Source organism: Hylobates moloch, unplaced genomic scaffold, assembly GCF_009828535.3.
Source record: "Hylobates moloch isolate HMO894 unplaced genomic scaffold, HMol_V3 SCAFFOLD_8, whole genome shotgun sequence".
In the NCBI taxonomy this organism is placed as follows: Eukaryota; Metazoa; Chordata; class Mammalia; order Primates; family Hylobatidae; genus Hylobates; species Hylobates moloch.
In genome coordinates this window covers 53,011,822-53,024,164 of record NW_026652283.1, presented here as the reverse complement: position 1 = coordinate 53,024,164, position 12,343 = coordinate 53,011,822, and the positions used below count along the sequence as shown (strand labels likewise).

Below are 12,343 nucleotides of genomic sequence, written 5' to 3'. Positions count from 1 at the left end.
TGAACTAAGAACTTAGTTTTCTTTATTTGGTTATGTTGCTGTGAAATCAGAATAAAAGAGAATATTGCAGGAATTTTGCAACAAAGATGCAGTTTATAGACATTGAAGAATTAACAAAGGATAACCCATATCTGGATTTTTTAATACTTTTTTTGAAAAAGAAATCTGTCTTTCCTATCTTTTTTTTTTTTTTGAGATGGCAGTCTCCGTCTGTCGCCCAGGCTGGAGTGCAGTGGCGTGATCTTAGCTCACTGTAAGCTCCGCCTCCCGAGTTCGTGCCATTCTCCTGCCTCAGCCTCCCTAGTAGCTGGGACTACAGGCACCTGCCACCATGCCCGGCTAATTTTTTTGTTTGTTTGTTTGTTTGTTTGTTTGTTTGTTTGTTTGTATTTTTAGTAGAGATGGGGTTTCACCGTGTTAGCCAGGATAGTCTCAACCTCCTGACCTCGTGATCTGCCTGCCTTGGCCTCCCAAAGTGCTGGGATTACAGGTGTCAGCCACCGCATCTGACCTGTCTTCCTATCTTTTTGTATCTGACCAGAATATTGATGTTCGTCATAAATGCGTTTTCTCTTTAGCTATATGTCTTAGTCCATCCTTTCTGCTATAACAAAATACTTCAGTCTGGGTAATATATAAATAATAGAAATTTATTTCTCACAGTTCTGGAGGCTGGGAAGTCCAGGATCAAGGCACCAACAGATCTAGTGCCTGATAAGGGCTTACCTTCTGCTTCCAAGATGGCATCTTGTTTTTGTGTCCTCTGGAGAGGTCCAACAGTATGTCCTTACATGGCAGAAAGGATGAAAGGGACTAGGGAGATTTCTTCAGCCTCTTTTATAAGGTCACTAATCCCATTCACCTAAACACCTCTTAAAGCCCCACCTCTGAATACTATGGCATGGGTAGTGAACTAGCATCAAGTAGTTATTGAATTATTATGGCATTTAATTTCCATTATACAATTAAAACAATATCCTTGTATTTTAAAATGTAAATAATTGCAGCGTACCGAAATTACATGAATTTGGGGGGACACATTCATACCACAAAATTACATATATGCTTAGCAGTTTGGAGAGAAATGAGATGGTTACCTGTCTATCATTCTTTGAAAGCTTTTTCCCTGGAGTAAGTCACCAGAGTAGTTAAGACTCTTATGGTTCATTGTTTTACTCATCTTTGCAACAGTGAGACTGAGAAGTCAGGGCCGAGCACCATGGCTGCCACCTGTAATCCCAGCACTTTGGGAGGCTGAGGCAGGGGGATCCCTTGAGCCCAGGAGTTTGAAACCAGACTGGGCAACAAAGCAAGACCCTGTCTCTGTATAAAAATGAAAAAATTTTAAAAAAGACTGAGAATTCAGTTAAGCTAATAATAGTATTCATCTTGGATTATCCTCAGATATCTTTTGTTTGCTTTGTTTATTGTAACTTCAGTCTTAATAATAATTTTGATCTGTTGCTTTGCAAGAGTGAAAAAGAACTGGGATTACTAATAGTTCAGTTAAAAGTGGATCTAACTAGATAGATTTACTTAATAAAATGACTTTAAATAATGGTATATGGTATACTTTGTGGTATATAAAGTGATTAATTAGCTAACAGAATTAGAAAATAAAAGGCCTTAAGTTAAAAATACCTAATTCTCTTGGAACTGTCATCTATATACAAAGTAGTATTTTGTCATAATTGTTAAATGGAGAAGAGTGCTGGAAAAAAAATCCCCTTTTTATTGTCCTTTAAGAGAATTCATTTCCAGATTTATATCCAGATATATATGGATATATTCATTTACATATGTACTAATTGCTGAAATTGATTGGTCTGAATAATTAGTCTACAGTCAAGAAGTCCTCTTTCAAATTGCCTTTCCTTGACTTTATAAAGAAAGGCTTTTCTCTTACGCAGTCTAAATTTTGCTATGATACGTTGTTGCCATTCTGGACCCCAAACAAAGGAATTCTCTGAAATACTCAAATAGTCATTGTAGGTATTAAGAAAGTGAGCAACAGGATAACAAATCCTTTGCAAGTCCAGTTTTTTGTTTTCACTGAAACTGAAAGAAGACTTAATTGTAAGCTTATTTATCATTAAAATTAATTTTCAATGATAGATCACCAGGTGGCTTTTGGAAAATACATAGGCATTCAAAGATTGACGTTGCTGCAGCAAACTTTCATTCTGATCTACTTATTTATGTTAACAATATTTCTTAACATTTATGTCTATAAGATGAAAAATAGGAATAGAAATTATTCTTAATTGTGTCATTTTACAATATTTATAATATTCTGGCAAATAATGTAATATGTATCATTTTAACAGTAATGTGACATTTACCAATGGATATCTGAAGTAATTAGGAGAAAAAACTCTATTCATCTAACTGTAAGATTTATTTTCAAATTTCCAATAACATTTTTCTTTTTATGTTTAATATTTATCGAAGCTTAGTACATATATATGTTTCAATGCAGTGTGCTGTAATTGTAATAGCTTAATCCAGAAGAAATTTTAACATTTAAAGGTTGATGGTTAGAAAGGGTTTTTATTTAAGTTTTAATTTATATACATATTTAACGACTAGGAAGTATAAAATGATCAATAATTGACTTCCAAACTTAAAAATATATTAGGATAAATCCTGTAATGTAGGTAGAATGGAAGTACAAATTCAAGAAGAAAATAGAATGATGTGAATCTTCCAACTGTTAAAGAAGAGCTTCTTTATATATTTGGTAGTGAGCTAGCATCAAGTAGTTATTGAATTATTATGGCATTTAATTTCCATTATACAATTAAAACAATGTCCTTGTATTTTAAAATGTAAATAATTGCAGCGTACCAGAAATTACATTGTTTATAATTATTTAAATGTGTTCAAAATCAGTTATCATGACTTAACAATTGCAAGATAGTTATTCGAAATTATTTCAGAAGTTACAAGAGCAAAAATCATTTGAAAACCACTGTTACATTCCTCCCACTTTACTAATGAATTATACCCTTGTTCGAATTATTTATTGATATTTCATTTATTGTTGTTCTTTACCTAGCAGACATTAGGTACTCATTGGGATAATAAATAGCTTGGATTGTATTGTATCTAGTGCCAGTGAGATTGATTTTTTTCTCAATCACATGTCACTGTTATAAGTGAAAAGACTTTTTTTTGTGTGTTCTACCAAGAGTATTTTAAAACCACATTTAGTTAAACCTCATCTGATAAAACCTTAAGATAGATCAGAAAATCTTGTCTAGGGACTACTTAGACTAGTTAGATTCAGAATCATTTTGCAGAAATTAGCAGTTTTAGTTAGAAATTTGCAATTAGGAAAAGACTTAGAGATTACCTATTCAAATGCCCTTATTTTTCAAAGTGAAAACAGGCCCAGAGTGTTACTTGCTCAAGCTAATATAGGTAATTGACAACAGAACCATATCTAGTCTGCACTAAAACCTACTGATTTTACCTCCAGAATATCTTTTGAATTTTTTCACTTCTCTGTCTCCAGTGCCCTCACCCTAATTGAGGCTGTTGTGATCTCTCCCTTAGTATCTATTGTACTACGTCTCATTGGTCTCCCAACAACCTTATTTAGAAAGCATATTTGATCATACTATTCTGGCTGCTTAAAATCCTTGAAAAATGTCTCATTGGTCTCAGGAAGAAGGCTAGTCCTTTATTCTACCCTTTGTATATTTGTATGATTGTTTGATTAAAGTTTTTTTCCTCAGATAGACTGTAGATTGTAATATCAAAGAGCAGAATTTATGTTTATTTTGCTTATCACTGTATCCCAACCCCTGCCACATTGCCTGGTACATAGGAGGGACTCGGTACTTATTGAATGAATGACTCCTGATTTAGCTGTATTTCTACTACACCAGTGATTTTAGAGTAACGTTTTTATCTTTGAAATCTTTGCCATATGCTTTATATAATTCATCTACCCATCTGTTGATGTAATAGCATCTGGAAAAAAAGAATTTCAAGTTAGTTATTCTCAGTTTATAAATCACACTCTTAAAAAAACACACACCTTTTTTTGGTACAAGCATGAAACAGTAGTGCTAAATATTCTTTCTATATTTGATGGAGCCTGGTCATATATTTAATTTTTATTTATCTGCTCTCATAAGCAAGAGAAACTAAGAAATCATAGAAACTATTGTGTAGGGAATATAATTAAAATGCAAAGAGGTAGTGGTGATAGTAAAGTTAGTGCCTCTCAAACTGGTGTTCCACAGAATACTGTTTCAGGAGATCTTGTTTTTTTACTTTAATTTTATTTTTTGAGACAGGGTCTTAATCTGTCACTCAGGCTAGAGTATAACCTGATCACAGCTCACTGCAGCCTTCATCTCCCAGGCTGAAGCCATCCTCCCACTTCAGCCTCCCAAGTAGCTGGGACCAAAGGCGCATGCTACTACACCCAGCTAATTTTTTTAAAAAATTTTGTAGAGACTGGGTCTCTCTAAGTTGTCCAGACTGGTCGCCAACTCCTGGGCTCAAGCAGTTCTCCCACCTCAGCCTCCCAAAGCGCTGGGATTACAGGCATGAGCCACCACACCTGACCTATTCCTGCAGATTTTAATAGATATTCTACAACCCTTTCCCCATCTTTGTGCCGTCATTCCCCCTTTACCACCAAGGACTATATTCTTATAAATAACTTTGGGAAACACAAGGTATTAGTTCCACTTCTCATAGAATAACTGTGTATATTAGCATAGTAAAGCTCTTTTTGCCTTAAAGCAGCGTTTCTCAACCTTGATACTGTTGACATTTTGGACTGGATAATTCTGTGTTTGGAGCAGGTAGTGGGAAGGATTGCTGTCCTGGAAATTGTAGAATATTTAGCAGCTTCCTTGACCCCTACTCATTAGACTCTAGTAACACTAATATACTCGTGGTTGCCCAGCTGTGACAACCACAAGTATCTCCAGATATTGCCAAATGTCCCTTTGTCCCCTGAAAGACAACCCACCAAAGGGTGAGAACTACTACCTTAAAAAAAAATCAGTTTGATCCTGCTTTATACTCATAATTCCCAGATTTATTTGAGGATAGAATACTTCTCCTTCTCCTTCATTTGCACACCTGATTTCCTGGGAATTGCTATTTTAAAATTATCATTTAATAAAACAGAAACTAATTCTCCTATTTAGACTTCCCCCTAAAACTCATCAATGTTTTCCATGGCACTTAGAATAAAGTTCAAACTTCGTAACATGGGCTTTGTGCATGAAAGGGCCTTTACCTGCCTCCCTAATCTCACCTCCTATCACCACCTGGTGGCAGTAACATCGTGAGCTGCTTTCAGTTCTTTAGGCATCTCAGTTTCTTTTCTAATATGCTGTTCCCTCTGTTGGGAATTATTTTGTCCTTGTTCTTCCTTATCCTTTAGGTTCAGTCTTAGATTAAATGTCATCTCTTAAAAAGAGATCTTTTCCGATCATTTCTTACCCTTCCAGAAAGGATAGCCATCCAATCCCAGTTCTTACCCTCTATCTCATCACCCTATTTGTTGTCTTCATTCACTGTTTATAGTCTATAATTCTTTGTTTACCTGTGTAGATTTCTTTCTGCCTCAGTCACTAGGATGTAAACTGTATGAGGGCAGGACCCACATTTATCTCATTCATCATATCCCTAGCATTTAATAGAGAGCCTAGCATCTAATAGGTACAATAATTATTTGTTGAATAAATACATATTATTAATATAATTCACATATTACAAAATTCACTCTTTTAAAGTGTATAATTCAAGGCTGGGCATGGTGGCTCATACCTGTAATCCCAGCATTTTGGGAGGCTGAGGCAGGTAGATCACCTGAGGTCAGGAGTTAGAGACCAGCCTGGCCAACATGGTGAAACATCATCTCTACTAGAAATACAAAAATTGGGTGTGGTGGTGGGCACCTATAATCCCAGCTACTCAGGAGGCTGAGGCAGGATAATCACTTGAACCTGGGAGGCAGAAAGAAAAGAAAAGAAAGGAAAGGAAAGGAAAGGAAAGGAAAGGAAAGGAAAGGAAAGGAAAGGAAAGGAGAGAAGGAATGGGGAGGGGTAGGGGGAGGGGGAGAGGGGAAAAAAAGGAAGGTATAATTCAAAGGTTTCTAATATATTCACAAGTTTGTGCAGCCGTCACCACTATCTAATTCAAGAACATTTTCATCCCTCCCCACTCCCCCTACCCCCAGCCCCTGCCTGCCAACCACCACTCACTTTCTGTCTCTGTGGATTTGCATATTCTGGACATTGCATATAAATGGATTCGTATAACATGTGATCTTAACTGTCTGGCTTCTTTCTCTTAGCATAATATTTTCAGAGTTCATCCATGTTGTAGCATGGAACACTACATTATTCTTTTCTGAGGCTGAATTATATTCAATTGTATGGATATGCTACATTTTCTTTATCCATTTATCCATTGGGTTGTTTCTACTTTTTGATATTATAAATAGTGCTGCTATGAACATTCATATATGAGTTCTTCTGTGAACATATGTTTTTACTTCTCTTGGGTGTGTACCTAGAAGTAGAGTTGTTGAATCATATGGTTATCTATTTTTAACTTTTTGAGGAACTACCGAACTGTTTTCCCAAGTGGCTACATCATTTAACGTTCTTACCAGTAATATATGAGGGTTCTAATTTCTGCATATTCTTACCAACACTTGTTAATTGCCTTTTTAAATTATAGATATTCTAGTGGGTATGAAATGGTATCTCATTGTCTTTTGATTTGCATTTCACTAATGACTGATGTGTTGAAATATTTTCATGTACTTATTGGTCATTTGTGTATCGTCTTTGGAGAAATGTCTATTCAGATTCTTTGTCCATTTTTGAAAATTTGGTTATATGTCTTATTGTTGAGTTAGAGGAGTCGTTTTGACATATTTTTTAAAAGAGATGCAAGAGTTCCATCCTGGCTAACATGGTGAAACCCCGTCTCTGCTAAAAATACAAAAAATTAGCTGGGCGTGGTGGTGGGCACCTGTAGTCCCAGCTACTTGGGAGACTGAGGCAGGAGAATGGCATGAACCTGGGAGGCGGGGCTTGCAGTGAGCAGAGATCGTGCCACTGCACTCCAGCCTGGGCAACAGAGCGAGACTCTGTCTCAAAAAAAAAAAAAGGGGGGAGATGCAAGAGTTCTAAGTCTTTTTGTATTCTGGATACTAAACCCTTGTTAGATAGTCCTGATATGGGTTTGCAAATATTTTCTCCCATTGTGTTTGTCTTTTTACTTTTTTGATAGTGCCCTTTTAAGCAGAAAAGTTTTCAATTTTGATAAAATTCAATCTATCAACTTTTTTATTTGTTGCTTATGTGTTTGGTGTCTTATCTAAGAAACCATTGCCCCATCTGAGGTCAGGAAGATTTATACCTGTGTTTTCTTCTAAGAGCTAATGTAGTTTTAGCTCTTACATTTAGGTCTTTGATCACTTTTGACTTAATTTTTGTATCCATGTGGGAGTCTAACTTCATTCTTTTGCATGTGACTATCCAATTGTTGGAGTGTTTTTTTTTTTTTTACTTTAATAAAGTATCATAATTTTCACAAAATATGAACATTGTTTCAACATTTACAATTTTAAAAATAGTGTGTGGAGCACATACTGTGTACCAGACATTATGTTGGGTATATCATCTATACAGATTAAAAAAAGACATAATCCCCATCCTCAACATCTCACAGATCTGGAAATTAAGAAAATTGAGAATAGTAATGAAAATTTGAATGGAACATTAAAGATATTTGATGGTGTTGATAGTGGTTTTAAATAAATGGTTTTTGAGAAGATTGGCCTTTTATGTATTTAACCCAGAGATTGCATGAAAAAGTTTGATGACATTATTAGTATAAAAATAAAAATATTCCTGAATATTGCTGTAAAAAGCACTTGATGGTGGCTGCTATGCAATAGGAGTATTTTACCTTGATCGGTACTCTGAAAGAATCATTTTCTTTTTGAGACAGTCTCTGATGCCCAGGCTGGAGTGCGGTGGCACGATCTCGGCTCACTGCAACGTCCGCCTCCTAGGTTCAAGCGAAGAATCATTTTCTATTAACAGTAATTTGCGGGGTGGATGAGAAAGCAATTGTCTATCATCCACAAATGCAAGGTGGAGATAAGACAATTATAGAGATGACAAAGAAATCAGTCTCTCTTTCTCTCTCTCTCAGTATAACTGTGTGTCTGTATTTTAGTATAACCCACTGATTTAATATTTATTTAACTCAGAGCAAAGGAATCTCTAAGACAGTGTTCTCTAAGTCGTTCTTTACCTGTTTTTTTATTTTTTTCTCTCATTTGACTTCCTTTTTTTCTGTTACTGCTAATCTTAACAATTGTTGGTATATCTTTCTAAGATTTGTACTTATTTATGCTAGCTGTCTCTGAACTAAGCTTAGTCTTTTGTGACTAATTATTGAATTCAGGACATATTTAGCCCATTGTATAGTCTACTCAGACTGCCATAACAGAATACTACAGACTGGGTGCTTTAAACAACAGAAATTTGTTTTCTCATATTTCTGGAGGCTTGAAAGTCCATGATCAAGATGCAGGCAGAATTGGTTTCTAGTAAGGCCTCTTTTCCTCTTTGCACGCATTTCCCCACACATGGCCTATCCTCTGTGATTGGAGTGAGGGAGGCAGAGAGAGAGAGACAGAGAGAGAGAGAGAGAGCGCATGTGTGTGTTGGGTGGGGGCAGTGGGGGAATCTCTGGTGTCTCTTTTTTTTGTAGGAACACTAGTTCTGTAGGATTAAGGCTCCATTAGCCTTAAGTCCTCATTTAACCTTAGTTGCCTCTTTAAAGGCCCTGTCACAAATACAAGTCACATTGTGGGGTTAGGGCTTTCACATATGATTTTGGGTGAGACACAGTTCACTTCATAATACCCATGTAGCACTTAGTAGTCACTTTTATACGGTTAATATGTTTATATTCCTTATTTGATAATAAAATAGTGATTTTTCTATAAAATTTATATTGATATTGGGGTGGGGAAAACTCATGTCACCTAGACTCTTTGTACCTTAGTTTTCTCATCTATAAAATAAGAATATTGGGCTCCTTGATTTTTGAATGCTGAAATTCTCTGATTCTCCAATTCAGAGTTACTGATTTCTAACATTATTCAGCAAGTACATTATAGGAAACATCTTATAATAGAAATTGATGTTCTGTAAATGAGCATTCTGTAAGCTTCTCATAACTGAAGTGAAAGGCTTAATCATTCTGTATACTGACATAGATCATCTATTTCCTGTGGTTCCAGCTACTAGGGAGGCTAAGGTGGGAGGATCGATTGAGCCTGGGAGGTTAAGGCTGTAGTGAGCCATGAATGTGCCACCGCACTTCAGCCTGGGTGACACAGCTAGGCGCTGTCTCAACAAACAAACAAAAACTCTATTCAACTAGCTATGCTGGGCTGTTTAGTTTTTACTTTGTATAATTTAAAGGTCTGAATATGATATATTTCTTTTTTTCTTCCAGTTAGTAATATCCTTTATACAGTATAATTTATCCTTTTATGAATACCTTTTCATTTTGATGGGTTCAAACAATGTAATAATTGAAGACAGCAAAATGTGAGAATTCTTCTCATACCTACTCTCCTTTCAAAGGAGGTAACCACAACAGATTGTTATGCATCCTTGCAATCTTTCTATGAATGTACATATGAATATTAACTTATGTACTTATTTTCCATTAATGGGATCATGCTATATATATTCTGTTATTTATTTTTTCCTCAACAGTGTTTCTTGATTTTTTATACACACCAGGATGTATGTATATTATTTTTTTAAATGCCTAATGTTACGTAATATCATAATTTACTTAACCACTCCCCTTTTGGACATCAGTTTGTTTCTTTTTCACTATTAAAAATAATGGTCAGGCCGGGCTTGGTGACTCACACCTGTAATCCCAGCACTTTGGGAGGCTGAGGCAGGTGGATCTCCTGAGGTCAGGAGTTTGAGACCAGCCTGACCAACATGGTGAAACCCCATCTCTACTAAAAATACAAAAATTAGCTGGGCATGGTGGCAGGCACTTGTAATTCCAGCTACTTGGGAAGCTGAGACAGGAGAATCTCTTGAACCCAGGAGGTGTAGGTTGCAGTGAGCCGAGATCATGCTGTTGCATTCCAGCCTGGGCGACAGAGCAAGACTCTGTCTCAAAAAAAAAAAAAAAAAATGGTTAGTGAACATCCATGGAAATACATCCACTTGTATAGAGATTCCTTTAGAATACATTTCCTACATGTGGGATTAAACACTGAAAATTTGATAGCTATTGCCAAATTGTCTTCCTAAAATTTACACTTCCATCAACAAGGAATGAGTGTGTTCATTTATCATTACCATTGCCAAATGATACCACTATTTTAAAATCTTTCTAACCTGATGGTTGAAAAGCTATGTTTCCTTTTTTAAAAAAGTTGCATTTATATGACGTCTGGCATCCTTTCATTTGTTCATTGGCCATTTATATTTCTTTTTCTATGAAATGCTGTAATTTATCTACTTTTCTTACGGAATCAAATATCTTTTTAATATTGACTTGTAATAATTTTTAAAAATATATTTTGCATGTTAATCATTTATTTTAAATGTTGTAGATATATATTTATGCTGCTTCTCTTTTAACTTTGCTTATGGTGTTTATTTTGTGAAAGTGTCAATTTTATTTCCTTTATGGCTTCTGTGTTTTGTGTAATATTAAGGCCTTCCCCATGTGGAATTATTTAAATGTTCTATTTTTTTATAGTATTTTATATCATTTCTTTAACTCCATTTTGAGTTTCTTCTAAATTGATGGCTGGTTGACCCAGCCCTATTGATGTATAATTCATTCTTTTCTCACTGAGATTTGAAGCCTCCTTTATTATAATCTAAATTTATATATATTATGCAGATTTACTTCTAGACTCTGTATTCTGTTCTTTTTGCTGTGTTTTTCTCATTATTTACTAAAAGTATACTTTTAATTACAGTAGTTTACCAAGTCTTTTGAAATCTGAGAAGACAAAAACATTGTCCTTCATTTAACTTATTTTGCACACAATTCTTGCTGTTTTATTTGCTGAACAATTGTATTTCTATTGCTTTATGTTAATAAAAGTTGTCTGTTAAGAGGAAAACACAGTAAATATGACCAAGCCCATGTTTTGCTTTTGGGTTTTCTTTCCTAACAATAGAGAATAAAATAAAAATAATTAGATAATTAAGTAGAATAAGCTGTTACTCTTATTTTATATCAGCTATAGCTAGATGCTATTGTAAGAGCTGCATCTGTTACCATGGAGCTTCCTTAACTCAAACTCAGCTTTTTTAAAAAAAAGGAAAGCAGGGGGAAAAAAAAAAGAAAAAGAAAAAGCTGTGATCTGCTTCATGCTTTGAAAAAAATAATTCCCAGTGACCTTGGGCAGTTATAGCCCTTATTGTACCTAGATTGCGGAGTTTAAAGTGGCCATCCTGTTTTACTCTAGAATCAATACAACATCCTGCATTATCTGCTCAGGTCTAAAGCGTATGAAATAGAGAAGCAGGTATGTGTAAATAAAAGTTTTGTGCATGTTATTCAAATAAAATAAATAGATTCAGCATGCTTTTTAAAACCTTAAGCTTTTGTTTTTCTTTAAAATATCTCTGGTACTACAAATTATACCATGCAATAATATGAATTTATGTATGTGTGTATGTGTATCACATACTACTTTTGGACCATTTTCCTTATTCCTAGACAGTTGGATTATTTTAAGAGTTTCTGGGTCTACACTGAGTTTTGGGGGACCCGGGGCTCAGAAAGGAATCTATACTTTTTCTACACTTTTCAATCTTAGAGTACCTTAGAGATCCAGGAATAGGATAGTTCTGTATTATTTATTTTATTAGCATCTAGAGAGTCTAAATAGATCTCACTTGGCCGAGAAACGTACCGTTTTAGGCTTGGGGTTCCTGAAGTTACATATATCTCTACATATGGGATGGATTCAGTAGGTCGATAGGCTATGTGACAGAACTGAGAAAGCGGATCCAGCCTGCAGAAACATGTATTGATTGGCCCACACAGTGTTTTTAAAATATCTGGATATATAGCTTCTCCTGAAAAATGGAAAGATTTGACAAACTGGGCCCACATCACCACATGGCAGCAACTAGACAGACATATGCTTTCCAGCTTGTCAGAATCCCAACCACTCCTTCTCCTGAAGGTGTCACTTTATCATTTCTCACCACATTTGCACAATCATCTACTTGCTCAACACATTTATGTTACCTTCCCAGCTCCTGAAGGTTTGGAACTT

General features: G+C 35.4%; 1 protein-coding gene across 1 annotated transcript in view; it reads left to right on the top strand.

Moving 5' to 3' along the window:
- Positions 1 to 12,343, top strand: part of XPR1 (xenotropic and polytropic retrovirus receptor 1) — a 256,114-nt gene that overhangs the window by 145,073 nt on the left and 98,698 nt on the right. The gene's annotated exons all lie outside the window — the stretch shown is intronic.